This window comes from Bombina bombina, chromosome 6, assembly GCF_027579735.1.
Source record: "Bombina bombina isolate aBomBom1 chromosome 6, aBomBom1.pri, whole genome shotgun sequence".
Taxonomy (NCBI): Eukaryota; Metazoa; Chordata; class Amphibia; order Anura; family Bombinatoridae; genus Bombina; species Bombina bombina.
The window spans coordinates 780,401,373-780,418,667 of NC_069504.1; the positions used below are offsets into that span (position 1 = coordinate 780,401,373).

The following is a 17,295-nucleotide window of genomic DNA, read 5'->3' on the forward strand; positions in this document are numbered from 1 at the left end:
CAGCTCACTCCACTAGGGCTGTAGCTTCCACATGGGCTTTCAAGAACGAGGCTTCTGTTGACCAGATATGTAAGGCAGCGACTTGGTCTTCACTGCACACTTTTGCCAAATTTTACAAATTTGATACTTTTGCTTCTTCGGAGGCTATTTTTGGGAGAAAGGTTTTTGCGAGCCGTGGTGCCTTCCGTTTAGGTAACCTGATTTGCTCCCTCCCTTCATCCGTGTCCTAAAGCTTTGGTATTGGTTCCCACAAGTAAGGATGACGCCTTGGACCGGACACACCAATGTTGGAGAAAACAGAATTTATGCTTACCTGATAAATTACTTTCTCCAACGGTGTGTCCGGTCCACCGCCCCGCCCTGGTTTTTTAATCAGGTCTGATGAATTATTTTCTCTAACTACAGTCACCACGGTACCATATGGTTTCTCCTATATATTTCCTCCTGTCGGTCGAATGACTGGGGTGGGCGGAGCCTAGGAGGGACTATATGGCCAGCTTTGCTGGGACTCTTTGCCATTTCCTGTTGGGGAAGAGATATTTCCACAAGTAAGGATGACGCCGTGGACCGGACACACCGTTGGAGAAAGTAATTTATCAGGTAAGCATAAATTCTGTTTTCTATATCATGCAGCAGGAACAGTAAAAAAAGTTATTTTAAAATTTATATTGTTTCTGACAACTTTGAAATGGCTTCATTAAAGGCTCACTAGTTACAAAAGACTCACTAGTTGGATTCAACAGACTGTCATGGCTATTCAGCAGCATGCCTAGATGCAGACCAGATCATGATGTCATCAGTGGGCGGAGCTTGGCAGACATTTCAAAGTGCTGATATAGAAAGTAGTGCAGGAGTCTATTTGGGTTAGACTATGGTGTAGACTGTCCCTTTAATACCTGATACTTAAAGGGAAAGAAAGGTCAAAATTGAATTGTGCATTTCAATTTTAAATAGAAGTGTTTGCAATATATTTAAATTGGCAAAAATGCTTCTAGTAAAAGTTATAACCGTTAGTTAGCAGCATGCGCACATTTGCTGAGTGATCTGTGCAGCAGCATTCAAACACTGCTTCTTCCCACAGAGTTGGCAGTAAATTGTATGACACAAATTAAGTCTTCACAGATATAGAACATACCGCCGTCGGCTCTCTGATTAGCCTGGCGTTTGAATCTGATCCTCTATTCACATGTAGCATATGTCGTTCAAACAGTAATAATTGTTACTGGAAGCATTTTTGCTACTGGAAGTAAACTGAAATTAAATTTTGACCTTTCTATCCTTTTAAAAGTGTTTAAACATTTTTAAGCTTTGTTTGTATTCTTGATCCCCTTCTGAGCTACATCATTTGAAATTGCTAATCGCTTCCCTAGTAAATAATGTGAGCATTTATATCATTCAACCACACTTTCAAAAAAAAGTTATGAAAGGAAAAAAATAATGAATGTATATATGTCTGAAATGTTTTCACCACATTTGTTTTAGATGATTTTCATTCTCATTCATTCATTCATTCATTCTTTTATTTATATATATATATATATATATATATATATATACACACACACACACACACATACACATACACATACACACACACACACATTCATACTTTAAAGCGACATTTGTTTTCTTATGTGAATAGAACATATAACCAGTGAATTGCTGTTTTGTGATAAGATCTGTGTACTTGATAAAATCATTAAAAGTAATTTCTTTTAGCAAAATGTGCCATGTTTTGTGGTCCAGATGAGGCCCTAGACAAACTTATATATATTTATTTAATGTATGTTTGTGTCACAAGTAGATGGACTCCCCTACTAATTCTTCATATGTTTTGGCTGTGCCTATTGCTAAGGTGCAAAAAATCAAGCACATAGCCATGAAATCTCGATAGACAAACATTGGCAGTACAATGGGCCGTACTGAAGAGCTTAGTGACTTTAAATGTGGCTCTGTCATATGATGTCACCTTTGCCACAAGTCAGTTTGTGAAATATTTGCCCTACTAAATCTGCTTTGTCAACTGTAAGTGCTGTTATTGTGAAGTGAAAGTGGTAGACAATGCAAACTCGCAGTACAGTACTGCTGAGTGCTCTGGAAGCAACGTCTGCACAAGAACTGTGCTTTGGGAGCTTCATGAAATTAATTTTCATGGCCGAACAGCTGTACTCAAGCCTCACATCAACATATGCAATGCCAAGCGCAAAGCCAAATTTTGAATCTGTGTAGTATTTCTCTTGTAGTGTATCCAGTCCACGGATCATCCATTACTTGTGGGATATTCTCCTTCCCAACAGGAAGTTGCAAGAGGATCACCCACAGCAGAGCTGCTATATAGCTCCTCCCCTAACTGTCATACCCAGTCATTCTCTTGCAAGCCTCAACCAAGATGGAGGTCGTAAGAGGAGTGTGGTGTTTTATACTTAGTTTATTCTTCAATCAAAAGTTTGTTATTTTTAAATGGTGCTGGAGTGTACTGTTTATCTCAGGCAGTATTTAGAAGAAGAATCTGCCTGCGTTTTCTATGATCTTAGCAGAAGTAACTAAGATCCATGGCTGTTCTCACATATTCTGAGGAGTGAGGTAACTTCAGAGAGGGAATGGCGTGCAGGTTATCCTGCAATAAGGTATGTGCAGTTAATATATTTCTAGGGATGGAATTTGCTAGAAAATGCTGCTAATACCGGATTAATGTAAGTAAAGCCTTAAATGCAGTGAGAGCTACTGGTATCAGGCTTATTAATAGAGATACATACTCTTTTATAAAAATGTAATATAAAATGTTTGCTGGCATGTTTAATCGTTTTTATATGTATTTGGTGATAAAACTTATTGGGGCCTAGTTTTTTCCACATGGCTGGCTTGAATTTGCCTAGAAACAGTTTCCTAGAGGCTTTCCACTGTTGTAATATGAGTGGGAGGTTTTTTTTTGTGCAGCAAAAATTACAGACAGATATCCAGCTTCTTCCTGCATGATCCAGGATATCTCTGGAGGGCTCAAAAGGCTTCAAAGTCGTTTTTGAGGGAGGTAACAAGCCACAGTAGAGCTGTGGCAGTTGTTGTGACTATTTTAAAAAAACAAAACAAAAAACGTTTTTGTCAGTTATTATTCTGTGTTTGGTATTAAGGGGTTAATCATCCATTTGCAAGTGGGTGCAATGCTCTGCTAACTTGTTACATACACTGTAAAAATTTTGTTAGTGTAACTGCCTTTTTTCACTGTTATTTCAAATTTTGACAAAAATTTGTGTTTCTTAAAGGTGCAGTAACGTTTTTTTATATTGCTTGTAAACTTGTTTAAAGTGTTTTCCAAGCTTGCTAGTCTCATTGCTAGTCTGTTTAAACATGTCTGACACAGAGGAAACAACTTGTTCATTATGTTTGAAAGCCATGGTGGAGCCCCATAGGAGAATGTGTACTAAATGTATTGATTTCACCTTAAACAGTAAAGATCAGTCTTTAACTATAAAAGAAATATCACCAGAAGATTCTGACAAGGGGGAAGTTATGCCGACTAACTCTCCCCACGTGTCAGACCCTTCGCCTCCCGCTCAGGGGATGCACGCTAATATGGCGCCAATTGCATCAGGGACGCCCATAGCGATTACCTTGCAGGACATGGCTGCAATCATGAATAATACCCTGTCAGAGGTATTATCCAGGTTGCCTGAATTAAGAGGCAAGCGCGATTGCTCTGGGGTTAGGAGAAATACAGAGCGCGCAGATGCTGTAAGGGCCATGTCTGATACTGCGTCACAATATGCAGTTCATGAGGACGGAGAGCTTCAGTCTGTTGGTGACGTCTCTGATTCGGGGAAACCTGATTTAGAGATTTCTAATTTTAAATTTAAGCTTGAGAACCTCCGTGTATTGCTTGGGGAGGTATTAGCTGCTCTGAATGACTGTAACACAGTTGCAGTACCAGAGAAATTGTGTAGGCTGGATAAATACTATGCGGTGCCGGTGTGTACTGATGTTTTTCCTATACCTAAAAGGCTTACAGAAATTATTAGCAAGGAGTGGGATAGACCGGGTGTGCCTTTTTCCCCACCTCCTATATTTAGAAATATGTTTCCAATAGACTCCACTACACGGGACTTATGGCAGACGGTCCCTAAGGTGGAGGGAGCAGTTTCTACTTTAGCAAAGCGTACCACTATCCCGGTTGAGGACAGTTGTGCTTTTTCAGATCCAATGGATAAAAAATTGGAGGGTTACCTTAAGAAAATGTTTATTCAACAAGGTTTTATTTTACAGCCCCTTGCATGCATAGCGCCTGTCACGGCCGCGGCGGCATTCTGGTTTGAGGCCCTGGAAGAGGCCATCCATACAGCTCCATTGACTGAAATTATTGACAAGCTTAGAACACTTAAGCTAGCTAACTCATTTGTTTCTGATGCCATTGTTCATTTGACTAAACTAACGGCTAAGAATTCCGGATTCGCCATCCAGGCGCGCAGGGCGCTATGGCTTAAATCCTGGTCAGCTGACGTGACTTCGAAGTCTAAATTACTCAACATTCTTTTCAAGGGGCAGACCTTATTCGGGCCTGGTTTGAAGGAATTTATTGCTGACATTACTGGAGGTAAGGGTCATACCCTTCCTCAGGACAGGGCCAAAGCAAAGGCCAAACAGTCTAATTTTCGTGCCTTTCGAAATTTCAAGGCAGGTGCAGCATCAACTTCCTCCACTTCAAAGCATGAGGGAACTTTTGCTCAATCTAAGCAGGCCTGGAAACCTAACCAGTCCTGGAACAAAGGCAAGCAGGCCAGAAAGCCTGCTGCTGCCTCTAAGACAGCATGAAGGAACGGCCCCCTATCCGGCGACGGATCTAGTAGGGGGGCAGACTTTCTCTCTTCGCCCAGGCATGGGCAAGAGATGTTCAGGATCCCTGGGTGTTGGAGATCATATCTCAGGGATATCTTCTGGGCTTCAAAGCTTCCCCTCCACAAGGGAGATTTCATCTTTCAAGGCTATCTGCAAATCAGATAAAGAAAGAGGCATTCCTACGCTGTGTGCAAGACCTCCTAATTATGGGAGTGATCCATCCAGTTCCGCGGACGGAACAAGGACAGGGTTTTTATTCAAATCTGTTTGTGGTTCCCAAAAAAGAGGGAACCTTCAGATCAATTTTGGATCTAAAGATCTTAAACAAATTCCTCAGAGTTCCATCTTTCAATATGGAAACTATTCGGACCATCCTACCCATGATCCAAGAGGGTCAGTACATGACCACAGTGGACTTAAAGGATGCCTACCTTCACATACCGATTCACAAAGACCATCATCGGTTTCTAAGGTTTGCCTTTATAGACAGGCATTACCAATTTGTGGCTCTTCCCTTCGGGTTGGCTACAGCCCCGAGAATCTTTACAAAGGTTCTGGGCTCACTTCTGGCGGTTCTAAGACCGCGAGCCATAGCGGTAGCTCCGTATCTAGACGACATCCTGATACAGGCGTCAAACTTTCAAGTTGCCAAGTCTCATACAGAGATAGTTCTGGCATTTCTGAGGTCGCACGGGTGGAAAGTGAACGAGGAAAAGAGTTCTCTATCCCCACTCACAAGAGTCTCCTTCTTAGGGACTCTTATAGATTCTGTAGAAATGAAAATTTACCTGACGGAGTCCAGGTTATCAAAATTTCTAAATGCTTGCCGTGTTCTTCACTCCATTCCGCGCCCGTCGGTGGCTCAGTGTATGGAGGTATTCGGCTTAATGGTAGCGGCAATGGACATAGTGCCATTTGCGCGCCTACATCTCAGACCGCTGCAATTATGCATGCTGAGTCAGTGGAATGGGGATTACACAGATTTGTCCCCTCTGCTAAATCTGGATCAAGAGACCAGAGATTCTCTTCTCTGGTGGTTGTCTCGGGTCCACCTGTCCAAGGGTATGACCTTTCGCAGGCCAGATTGGACAATTGTAACAACAGATGCCAGCCTTCTAGGTTGGGGCGCAGTCTGGAACTCCCTGAAGGCACAGGGATCGTGGACTCAGGAGGAGAAACTCCTCCCAATAAATATTCTGGAGTTAAGAGCAATATTCAAGGCTCTTCTAGCTTGGCCTCAGTTAGCAACACTGAGGTTCATCAGATTTTAGTCGGACAACATCACGACTGTTGCTTACATCAACCATCAAGGGGGAACCAGGAGTTCCCTAGCGATGTTAGAAGTCTCATAGATAATGCGCTGGGCAGAGTCTCAATCTTGCCACCTGTCAGCGATCCACATCCCAGGCGTAGAGAACTGGGAGGCGGATTTTCTAAGTCGTCAGACTTTTCATCCGGGGGAGTGGGAACTCCATCCGGAGGTGTTTGCTCAACTGGTCCTTCGTTGGGGCAAACCAGAACTGGATCTCATGGCGTCTCACCAGAACGCCAAGCTTCCTTGTTATGGATCCAGGTCCAGGGACCCGGGAGCAACGCTGATAGATGCTCTAGCAGCTCCTTGGTTCTTCAACCTGGCCTATGTGTTTCCACCGTTTCCTCTGCTCCCTCGACTGATTGCCAAAATCAAACAGGAGAGAGTATCTGTGATTCTGATAGCGCCTGAGTGGCCACGCAGGACCTGGTATGCAGACCTAGTGGACATGTCATCTCTTCCACCATGGACTCTGCCTCTGAGGCAAGACCTTCTAATACAAGGTCCTTTCAATCATCCAAATCTAATTTCTCTGAGACTGACTGCATGCAGATTGAACGCTTGATTCTATCAAGGCGTGGCTTCTCCGAGTCAGTCATTGATACCTTAATACAGGCTCGGAAGCCTGTTACCAGGAAAATCTACCATAAGATATGGCGTAAATACCTTTATTGGTGTGAATCCAAGAGTTACTCATGGAGTAAGGTTAGGATTCCTAGGATATTGTCCTTTCTCCAAGAGGGTTTGGACAAAGGCTTATCAGCTAGTTCTTTAAAAGGGCAGATCTCTGCTCTGTCTATTCTTTTGCACAAGCGTCTGGCAGAAGTTCCAGACGTCCAGGCATTTTGTCAGGCTTTGGTTAGGATTAAGCCTGTGTTTAAAACTGTTGCTCCTCCGTGGAGCTTAAACTTGGTTCTTAAAGTTCTTCAAGGAGTTCCGTTTGAACCCCTTCATTCCATTGATATTAAACTTTTATCTTGGAAAGTTCTGTTTTTGATGGCTATTTCCTCGGCTCGAAGAGTCTCTGAGTTATCTGCCTTACATTGTGATTCTCCTTATCTGATTTTTCATTCAGACAAGGTAGTTCTGCGTACCAAACCTGGGTTTTTACCTAAGGTGATTTCTAACAGGAATATCAATCAAGAGATTGTTGTTCCATCATTGTGTCCTAATCCTTCTTCAAAGAAGGAACGTCTTTTACATAATCTGGACGTAGTCCGTGCCTTGAAGTTCTACTTACAGGCTACTAAAGATTTTCGTCAAACATCTGCCCTGTTTGTCGTTTACTCTGGACAGAGGAGAGGTCAAAAAGCTTCGGCAACCTCTCTCTCCTTTTGGCTTCGGAGCATAATACGCTTAGCCTATGAGACTGCTGGACAGCAGCCCCCTGAAAGGATTACAGCTCATTCTACTAGAGCTGTGGCTTCCACCTGGGCCTTTAAAAATGAGGCCTCTGTTGAACAGATTTGCAAGGCTGCGACTTGGTCTTCGCTTCACACCTTTTCAAAATTTTACAAATTTGACACTTTTGCTTCTTCGGAGGCTGTTTTTGGGAGAAAGGTTCTACAGGCAGTGGTTCCTTCCGTTTAAGTTCCTGCCTTGTTCCTCCCATCATCCGTGTACTTTAGCTTTGGTATTGGTATCCCACAAGTAATGGATGATCCATGGACTGGATACACTTAACAAGAGAAAACATAATTTATGCTTACCTGATAAATTTATTTCTCTTGTAGTGTATCCAGTCCACGGCCCGCCCTGTCCTTTTAAGGCAGGTCTAAATTTTAATTAAACTACAGTCACCACTGCACCCTATGGTTTCTCCTTTCTCGTCTTGTTTCGGTCGAATGACTGGATATGACAGTGAGGGGAGGAGCTATATAGCAGCTCTGCTGTGGGTGATCCTCTTGCAACTTCCTGTTGGGAAGGAGAATATCCCACAAGTAATGGATGATCCGTGGACTGGATACACTACAAGAGAAATAAATTTATCAGGTAAGCATAAATTATGTTTTTATTTCCTCTGATGTTTTTACTCCTTAAGCCCCGCTCCACCTGCCCACTTCTTTTTTTTTTTTCTGAGGTGGCGTTTTCACCTCCCATCCAATTGGCTCGCTAGCCACACGACAGCTCTGCAACATCTTTTTATTTTTTATGTTCTTAATGCTGTGTGGCTAGAGAGCCGATTGGTTGGGAGGTGAAAACGTCACCTGGGGGGGGGGGGGGACAATGGAGTGGGCAGGTGGATTGAGGTTAAAGAATATAAACATTGGAGAAATAAAAGGTATTTCTCCAACATAGGTGTGTCCGGTCCACGGCGTCATCCTTACTTGTGGGATATTCTCTTCCCCAACAGGAAATGGCAAAGAGCCCAGCAAAGCTGGTCACATGATCCCTCCTAGGCTCCGCCTTCCCCAGTCATTCTCTTTGCCGTTGTACAGGCAACATCTCCACGGAGATGGCTTAGAGTTTTTTGGTGTTTAACTGTAGTTTTTATTATTCAATCAAGAGTTTGTTATTTTAAAATAGTGCTGGTATGTACTATTTACTCTGAAACAGAAAGGTGATGAAGATTTCTGTTTGTAAGAGGAAAATGATTTTAGCAACCGTTACTAAAATCGATGGCTGTTTCCACACAGGACTGTTGAGAGGAATTAACTTCAGTTGGGGGAAACAGTGAGCAGACTTTTGCTGCTTGAGGTATGACACATTTCTAACAAGACGATGTAATGCTGGAAGCTGTCATTTTCCCTATGGGATCCGGTAAGCCATTTTTATTACATAAGAAAAAAAGGGCTTCACAAGGGCTTTTAAGACTGTAGACATTTTCTGGGCTAAAACGATTGATATATAAGCATATTTTAATACTTCATAGCTTTGAGGAATTATTTTATTCTTGGGAATTATGTAAAATAACCGGCAGGCACTGTATTGGACACCTTATTCTCTAGGGGCTTTCCCTAATCATAGGCAGAGCCTCATTTTCGCGCCTCTATTGCGCACTTGTTTTTGGGAAGCATGACATGCAGATGCATGTGTGAGGAGCTCTGATACATAGAAAAGACTTTCTGAAGGCGTCATTTGGTATCGTATTCCCCTTTGGGCTTGGTTGGGTCTCAGCAAAGCAGATACCAGGGACTGTAAAGGGGTTAAATATAAAAACGGCTCCGGTTCCGTTATTTTAAGAGTTAAAGCTTTCAAATTTGGTGTGCAATACTTTTAAGGCTTTAAGACACTGTGGTGAAATTTTGGTGAATTTTGAACAATTCCTTCATACTTTTTCACATTTGCAGTAATAAAGTGTGTTCAGTTTAAAATTTAAAGTGACAGTAACGGTTTTATTTTAAAACGTTTTTTGTACTTTGTTATCAAGTTTATGCCTGTTTAACATGTCTGAACTACCAGATAGACTGTGTTCTGTATGTGGGGAAGCCAAGGTTCCTTCTCATTTAAATAGATGTGATTTATGTGACACAAAATTTAGAGAAAATGATGCCCAAGATGATTCCTCAAGTGAGGGGAGTAAGCATGGTACTGCATCATCCCCTCCTTCGTCTACACCAGTCTTGCCAACACAGGAGGCCCCTAGTACATCTAGTGCGCCAATACTCCTTACTATGCAACAATTAACGGCTGTAATGGATAATTCTATCAAAAACATTTTAGCCAAAATGCCCACTTATCAGCGAAAGCGCGACTGCTCTGTTTTAGAAAATACTGAAGAGCATGAGGACGCTGATGATATTGGTTCTGAAGTGCCCCTACACCAATCTGAGGGGGCCAGGGAGGTTTTGTCTGAGGGAGAAATTTCAGATTCAGGGAAAATTTCTCAACAAGCTGAACCTGATGTAATTACATTCAAATTTAAATTGGAACATCTCCGCGCCCTGCTTAAGGAGGTGTTATCTACTCTGGATGATTGTGAGAATTTGGTCATTCCAGAGAAATTATGTAAAATGGACAAGTTCCTAGAGGTCCCGGGGCCCCCCGAAGCTTTTCCTATACCCAAGCGGGTGGCGGACATTGTAAACAAAGAATGGGAAAGGCCCGGCATACCTTTCGTCCCTCCCCCTATATTTAAGAAATTGTTTCCTATGGTCGACCCCAGAAAGGACTTATGGCAGACAGTCCCCAAGGTCGAGGGGGCGGTTTCTACTCTAAACAAACGCACCACTATACCCATAGAATATAGTTGTGCTTTCAAAGATCCTATGGATAAAAAATTAGAGGGTTTGCTTAAAAAGATGTTTGTTCAGCAAGGTTACCTTCTACAACCAATTTCATGCATTGTTCCTGTCACTACAGCAGCGTGTTTCTGGTTCGATGAACTAGAAAAGGCGCTCAATAAAGATTCTTCTTATGAGGAGATTTTGGACAGAATTCATGCTCTCAAATTGGCTAACTCTTTCACCCTAGACGCCACTTTGCAATTGGCTAGATTAGCGGCGAAAAATTCTGGGTTTGCTATTGTGGCGCGCAGAGCGCTTTGGCTAAAATCTTGGTCAGCGGATGCGTCTTCCAAGAACAAATTGCTTAACATTCCTTTCAAGGGGAAAACGCTGTTTGGCCCTGACTTGAAAGAGATTATTTCTGATATCACTGGGGGCAAGGGCCACGCCCTTCCTCAGGATAGGTCTTTTAAGGCCAAAAATAAACCTAATTTTCGTCCCTTTCGCAGAAACGGACCAGCCCCAAGTGCTACGTCCTCTAAGCAAGAGGGTAATACTTCTCAAGCCAAGCCAGCCTGGAGGCCAATGCAAGGCTGGAACAAAGGTAAGCAGGCCAAGAAACCTGCCACTGCTACCAAGACAGCATGAGATGTTGGCCCCCGATCCGGGACCGGATCTGGTGGGGGGCAGACTCTCTCTCTTCGCTCAGGCTTGGGCAAGAGATGTTCTGGATCCTTGGGCGCTAGAAATAGTCTCCCAAGGTTATCTTCTGGAATTCAAGGGGCTTCCCCCGAGGGGGAGGTTCCACAGGTCTCAATTGTCTTCAGACCACATAAAAAAACAGGCATTCTTACATTGTGTAGAAGACCTGTTAAAAATGGGAGTGATTCATCCCGTTCCATTAGGAGAACAAGGGATGGGGTTCTACTCCAATCTGTTCGTAGTTCCCAAAAAAGAGGGAACATTCAGACCAATCTTAGATCTCAAGATCCTAAACAAGTTTCTCAAGGTTCCATCGTTCAAAATGGAAACCATTCGAACAATTCTTCCTTCCATCCAGGAAGGTCAATTCATGACCACGGTGGATTTAAAGGATGCGTATCTACATATTCCTATCCACAAGGAACATCATCGGTTCCTAAGGTTCGCATTTCTGGACAAGCATTACCAGTTTGTGGCACTTCCGTTCGGATTAGCCACTGCTCCAAGAATTTTCACAAAGGTGCTAGGGTCCCTTCTAGCGGTGCTAAGACCAAGGGGCATTGCAGTAGTACCTTACTTGGACGACATTCTGATTCAAGCGTCGTCCCTTCCACAAACAAAGGCTCACACGGACATTGTCCTGGCCTTTCTCAGATCTCACGGGTGGAAAGTGAACGTAGAAAAAAGTTCTCTATCTCCGTCAACAAGGGTTCCCTTCTTGGGAACAATAATAGACTCCTTAGAAATGAGGATTTTTCTGACAGAGGCCAGAAAATCAAAACTTCTAAACTCTTGTCAAATACTTCATTCTGTTCCTCTTCCTTCCATAGCGCAGTGCATGGAAGTAATAGGTTTGATGGTAGCGGCAATGGACATAGTTCCTTTTGCGCGAATTCATCTAAGACCATTACAACTGTGCATGCTCAGTCAGTGGAATGGGGATTATTCAGACTTGTCTCCGACGATACAAGTAGATCAGAGGACCAGAGATTCACTCCGTTGGTGGCTGTCCCTGGACAACCTGTCACAGGGGATGAGCTTCCGCAGACCAGAGTGGGTCATTGTCACGACCGACGCCAGTCTGGTGGGCTGGGGCGCGGTCTGGGGACCCCTGAAAGCTCAGGGTCTTTGGTCTCGGGAAGAATCTCTTCTCCCGATAAATATTCTGGAACTGAGAGCGATATTCAATGCTCTCAAGGCTTGGCCTCAGCTAGCAAAGGTTTCAATCAGAAACATCAACCATCAGGGGGGAACAAGGAGTTCCCTGGCGATGGAAGAAGTGACCAAAATCATTCAATGGGCGGAGACTCACTCCTGCCACTTGTCTGCAATCAACATCCCAGGAGTGGAAAATTGGGAAGCGGATTTTCTGAGTCGTCAGACATTTCATCCGGGGGAGTGGGAACTCCATCCGGAAATCTTTGCCCAAATTACTCAGTTGTGGGGCATTCCAGACATGGATCTGATGGCCTCTCGTCAGAACTTCAAGGTTCCTTGCTACGGGTCCAGATCCAGGGATCCCAAGGCGACTCTAGTAGATGCACTAGTAGCACCTTGGACCTTCAAACTAGCTTATGTATTCCCGCCGTTTCCTCTCATCCCCAGGCTGGTAGCCAGGATCAATCAGGAGAGGGCATCGGTGATCTTGATAGCTCCTGCGTGGCCACGCAGGACTTGGTATGCAGACCTGGTGAATATGTCATCGGCTCCACCATGGAAGCTACCTTTGAGACGGGACCTTCTTGTTCAAGGTCCGTTCGAACATCCGAATCTGATCTCACTCCAACTGACTGCTTGGAGATTGAACGCTTGATCTTATCAAAGCGAGGGTTCTCAGATTCTGTCATTGATACTCTTGTTCAGGCCAGAAAGCCTGTAACTAGAAAAATCTACCACAAAATATGGAAAAAATATATCTGTTGGTGTGAATCTAAAGGATTCCCTTGGGACAAGATAAAAATTCCTAAGATTCTATCCTTTCTTCAAGAAGGTTTGGAGAAAGGATTATCTGCAAGTTCCTTGAAGGGACAGATTTCTGCCTTGTCTGTGTTACTTCACAAAAAGCTGGCAGCTGTGCCAGATGTTCAAGCCTTTGTTCAGGCTCTGGTTAGAATCAAGCCTGTTTACAAACCTTTGACTCCTCCTTGGAGTCTCAATTTAGTTCTTTCAGTTCTTCAGGGGGTTCCGTTTGAACCCTTACATTCCGTTGATATTAAGTTATTATCTTGGAAAGTTTTGTTTTTGGTTGCAATTTCTTCTGCTAGAAGAGTTTCTGAATTATCTGCTCTGCAGTGTTCTCCTCCTTATCTGGTGTTCCATGCAGATAAGGTGGTTTTGCGTACTAAACCTGGTTTTCTTCCGAAAGTTGTTTCTAACAAAAACATTAACCAGGAGATAGTCGTGCCTTCTTTGTGTCCGAATCCAGTTTCAAAGAAGGAACGTTTGTTGCACAATTTGGACGTAGTTCGTGCTCTAAAATTCTATTTAGATGCTACAAAGGATTTTAGACAAACATCTTCCTTGTTTGTTGTTTATTCTGGTAAAAGGAGAGGTCAAAAAGCAACTTCTACCTCTCTCTCTTTTTGGCTTAAAAGCATCATCAGATTGGCTTACGAGACTGCCGGACGGCAGCCTCCTGAAAGAATCACAGCTCATTCCACTAGGGCTGTGGCTTCCACATGGGCCTTCAAGAACGAGGCTTCTGTTGATCAGATATGTAAGGCAGCGACTTGGTCTTCACTGCACACTTTTACTAAATTTTACAAATTTGATACTTTTGCTTCTTCTGAGGCTATTTTTGGGAGAAAGGTTTTGCAAGCCGTGGTGCCTTCCATCTAGGTGACCTGATTTGCTCCCTCCCTTCATCCGTGTCCTAAAGCTTTGGTATTGGTTCCCACAAGTAAGGATGACGCCGTGGACCGGACACACCTATGTTGGAGAAAACAGAATTTATGTTTACCTGATAAATTACTTTCTCCAACGGTGTGTCCGGTCCACGGCCCGCCCTGGTTTTTTAATCAGGTCTGATAATTTATTTTCTTTAACTACAGTCACCACGGTATCATATGATTTCTCCTATGCAAATTTTCCTCCTTTACGTCGGTCGAATGACTGGGGAAGGCGGAGCCTAGGAGGGATCATGTGACCAGCTTTGCTGGGCTCTTTGCCATTTCCTGTTGGGGAAGAGAATATCCCACAAGTAAGGATGACGCCGTGGACCGGACACACCGTTGGAGAAAGTAATTTATCAGGTAAACATAAATTCTGTTTTCCCATTATTGTACCTACATTTACATTAAGCATTCTACATAAAATACCACACAGATTTGGAATTTGACTTTGTGTTTTGTTAAATTTACCATCACTTTAAACTTATTACCGCAACAAGATTTATCAGATAACATATCTAATTGTTCAGTTCTCATTTGTTTCTGCATTTTTTATGGAGGCTACTAATATAATCTTACTTATCCATCTATCAATAAATGATTTACATGCTATCAAGATATTAGTAATCAATTTCTTATTTTTGTTTGACAAGACATGAACATCAAAAATTAGGACATTAAATTTGGCTGACTTGATTTGGATCTCTATAATTGTGGAAATAAAAAAGAAAACTTTTTTACAGATTTACAGAAGGGATATTAAATCCAACATTTTTTCGTTCATGATTCACCCTGGGTAGCGCTTGCTGATTGGTGGGTACATTTAGCCACCAATCAACAAGCGCTACCCAGGTTCTGAACCAAAAATGGTCCGGCTCCTAAGTTTACATTCCTTCTTTTTAAATAAAGATACCAAGAGAACGAAGAAAAAATGACGATAGGAGTAAATTAGAAAGTTGCTTAAAGTGAAGGTAAAGTTTTCTGCAACTGAAAGCAGTAGTGTTAATTGCTCAAAATATAGCAAGATCACCAAGTTTTTAGCATATATTTATATATATATGTAGTGTGAAAAGAGAGCAAAGGGTAATTCAGCGCTAGGTGTCCCCCCCGAGAGGTATATAAATTGTTATGTGGATGAAAGAACTGGCTGCCCTTATACCTGAAATGAGGGCACTTGCAGGGTCCCCACCCTGCACTGTCCTATTTCAATAAACGGAGAAAACTATTTGTAGGAAGAGTGGTATTCAGGCGCACTGTTCAAAAGGATAATAACCAATATATTAGTAATGGTACTAGAGTGGTAGGTGTGCTGAAACGCTTAAAGAATTTTTTAGAAATTCTGTACAATATAATATAATATATCTAGTACAAGTATTTGTACCAGTAGCGTCTGAATGAGGGTGTACCAATCAGGTCAAATAGTGGACCTAAAAATATTTTTGTCCTTGCTTCACAGTTAAGGTACTAGTAAGTCACTTAATATGACATCATAGAGATCACAAAGTTCACAGAATTCACAGGTGTAATCAATCCCAATCTTCAAGTAGATTATGTAGGATAAACAAATGATAGTTTTTTTTTTTTGTCTAATCCTTATGTAGTAAATGAATGCCCACTTACTAGATGTTACCTCAATCCTATGAGGTAAGTGGAAAATGTCTTTAGTATAGTTGTCCCTCAGCAATCTGGAAACGTTGCTTCTCTGCCTCTTTAGTATGGTATGAAAACACTGCTTTCCTGCTTCTTTAGTATGGTAGAGGTATCTTTCTCCTTCCTTTTAGTGTGCTTGATTATTCACTCAGCTCCCAGTATAACCGTGATGTGGGATATATAAATAAGGGAACAGAAATATGGAAAGAATAGTGCATCACTGTTGTACAAGTTTAAAACATATATTTATTTCATATGTAAAATATGCTCACATTTTTCCACCTCAATCCAATATGAGGTATCAGTTAGGCATAGTAGTGTTATATAAACAGTACAAAATTAAAAGGTGAATAATCAGAAGTGCAGGAAACAGCAAAACATGCTGTTTATAAGAAGCAGTTCAATATATGTTTGAACAAACATATATTGAACTGCTTCTTATAAACTGCATGTTTTGCTGTTTCCTGCACTTCTGATTATTCACCTTGGAATTTTGTACTGTTTATATAACACTACTATGCCTAACTGATACCTCATATTGGATTGAGGTGGAAAAATGTGAGCATATTTTACATATGAAATAAATATATGTTTTAAACTTGTACAACAGTGATGCACTATTCTTTCCATATTTCTGTTCCCTTATTTATATATCCCACATCACGGTTATACTGGGAGCTGAGTGAATAATCAAGCACACTAAAAGGAAGGAGAAAGATACCTCTACCATACTAAAGAAGCAGGAAAGCAGTGTTTTCATACCATACTAAAGAGGCAGAGAAGCAACGGTTCCAGATTGCTGAGGGACAACTATACTAAAGACATTTTCCACTTACCTCATAGGATTGAGGTAACATCTAGTAAGTGGGCATTCATTTACTACATAAGGATTAGACAAAAAAAAAAACTATCATTTGTTTATCCTACATAATCTACTTGAAGATTGGGATTGATTACACCTGTGAATTCTGTGAATTTTGTGAACTTTGTGATCTCTATGATGTCATATTAAGTGACTTACTAGTACCTTAACTGTGAAGCAAGGACAAAAATATTTTTAGGTCCACTATTTGACCTGATTGGTACACCCTCATTCAGACGCTACTGGTACAAATACTTGTACTAGATATATTATATTATATTATATTGTACAGAATTTCTAAAAAATTCTTTAAGCGTTTCAGCACACCTACCACTCTAGTACCATTACTAATATATTGGTTATTATCCTTTTGAACAGTGCGCCTGAATACCACTCTTCCTACAAATAATTTATATATATATATATATAGATATAAAATAAATACTTTATCTTTACGTGTTCAGCCGATTATCGCTCCTCCCTCCAGTTAGTTCCTGGTTTCTTGTTGTATTACGTATAGAGCGTTGCCACCCGCTCTATACGTATGGTAAATGCGCGTTCGCGATTTTCTGAAAGCTTGCACATGCGCACATTACGCCATAACCTCTAATTGCGCCTGCGCGACTAAAAACTGTTGCCAAATGTTTCTAAACAAACTGCGTTCGGGCGAGTTGCTTGACTGAAGGCGATTTGCGCATGCGCTAAGCTGGAACGAGCACGGCTTATAAGATACAGGAAGTGTATCTAACGCATGCGCAGACTGAATACTAATGCAGTGACGTCAAATGACGGCCGCCTAACGGCCAGACAGATGATTGGGGACCTGGCTGCCAAAAAAAAAAAAAAGAACGGGCAGATTACAGAACGAGGAGAATAGAGTTTGAAAAC

General features: G+C 42.0%; 1 protein-coding gene across 1 annotated transcript in view; it reads left to right on the forward strand.

Annotated features, from left to right (window-relative positions):
* Positions 1-17,295, forward strand: part of STXBP2 (syntaxin binding protein 2) — a 265,170-nt gene that overhangs the window by 53,849 nt on the left and 194,026 nt on the right. The gene's annotated exons all lie outside the window — the stretch shown is intronic.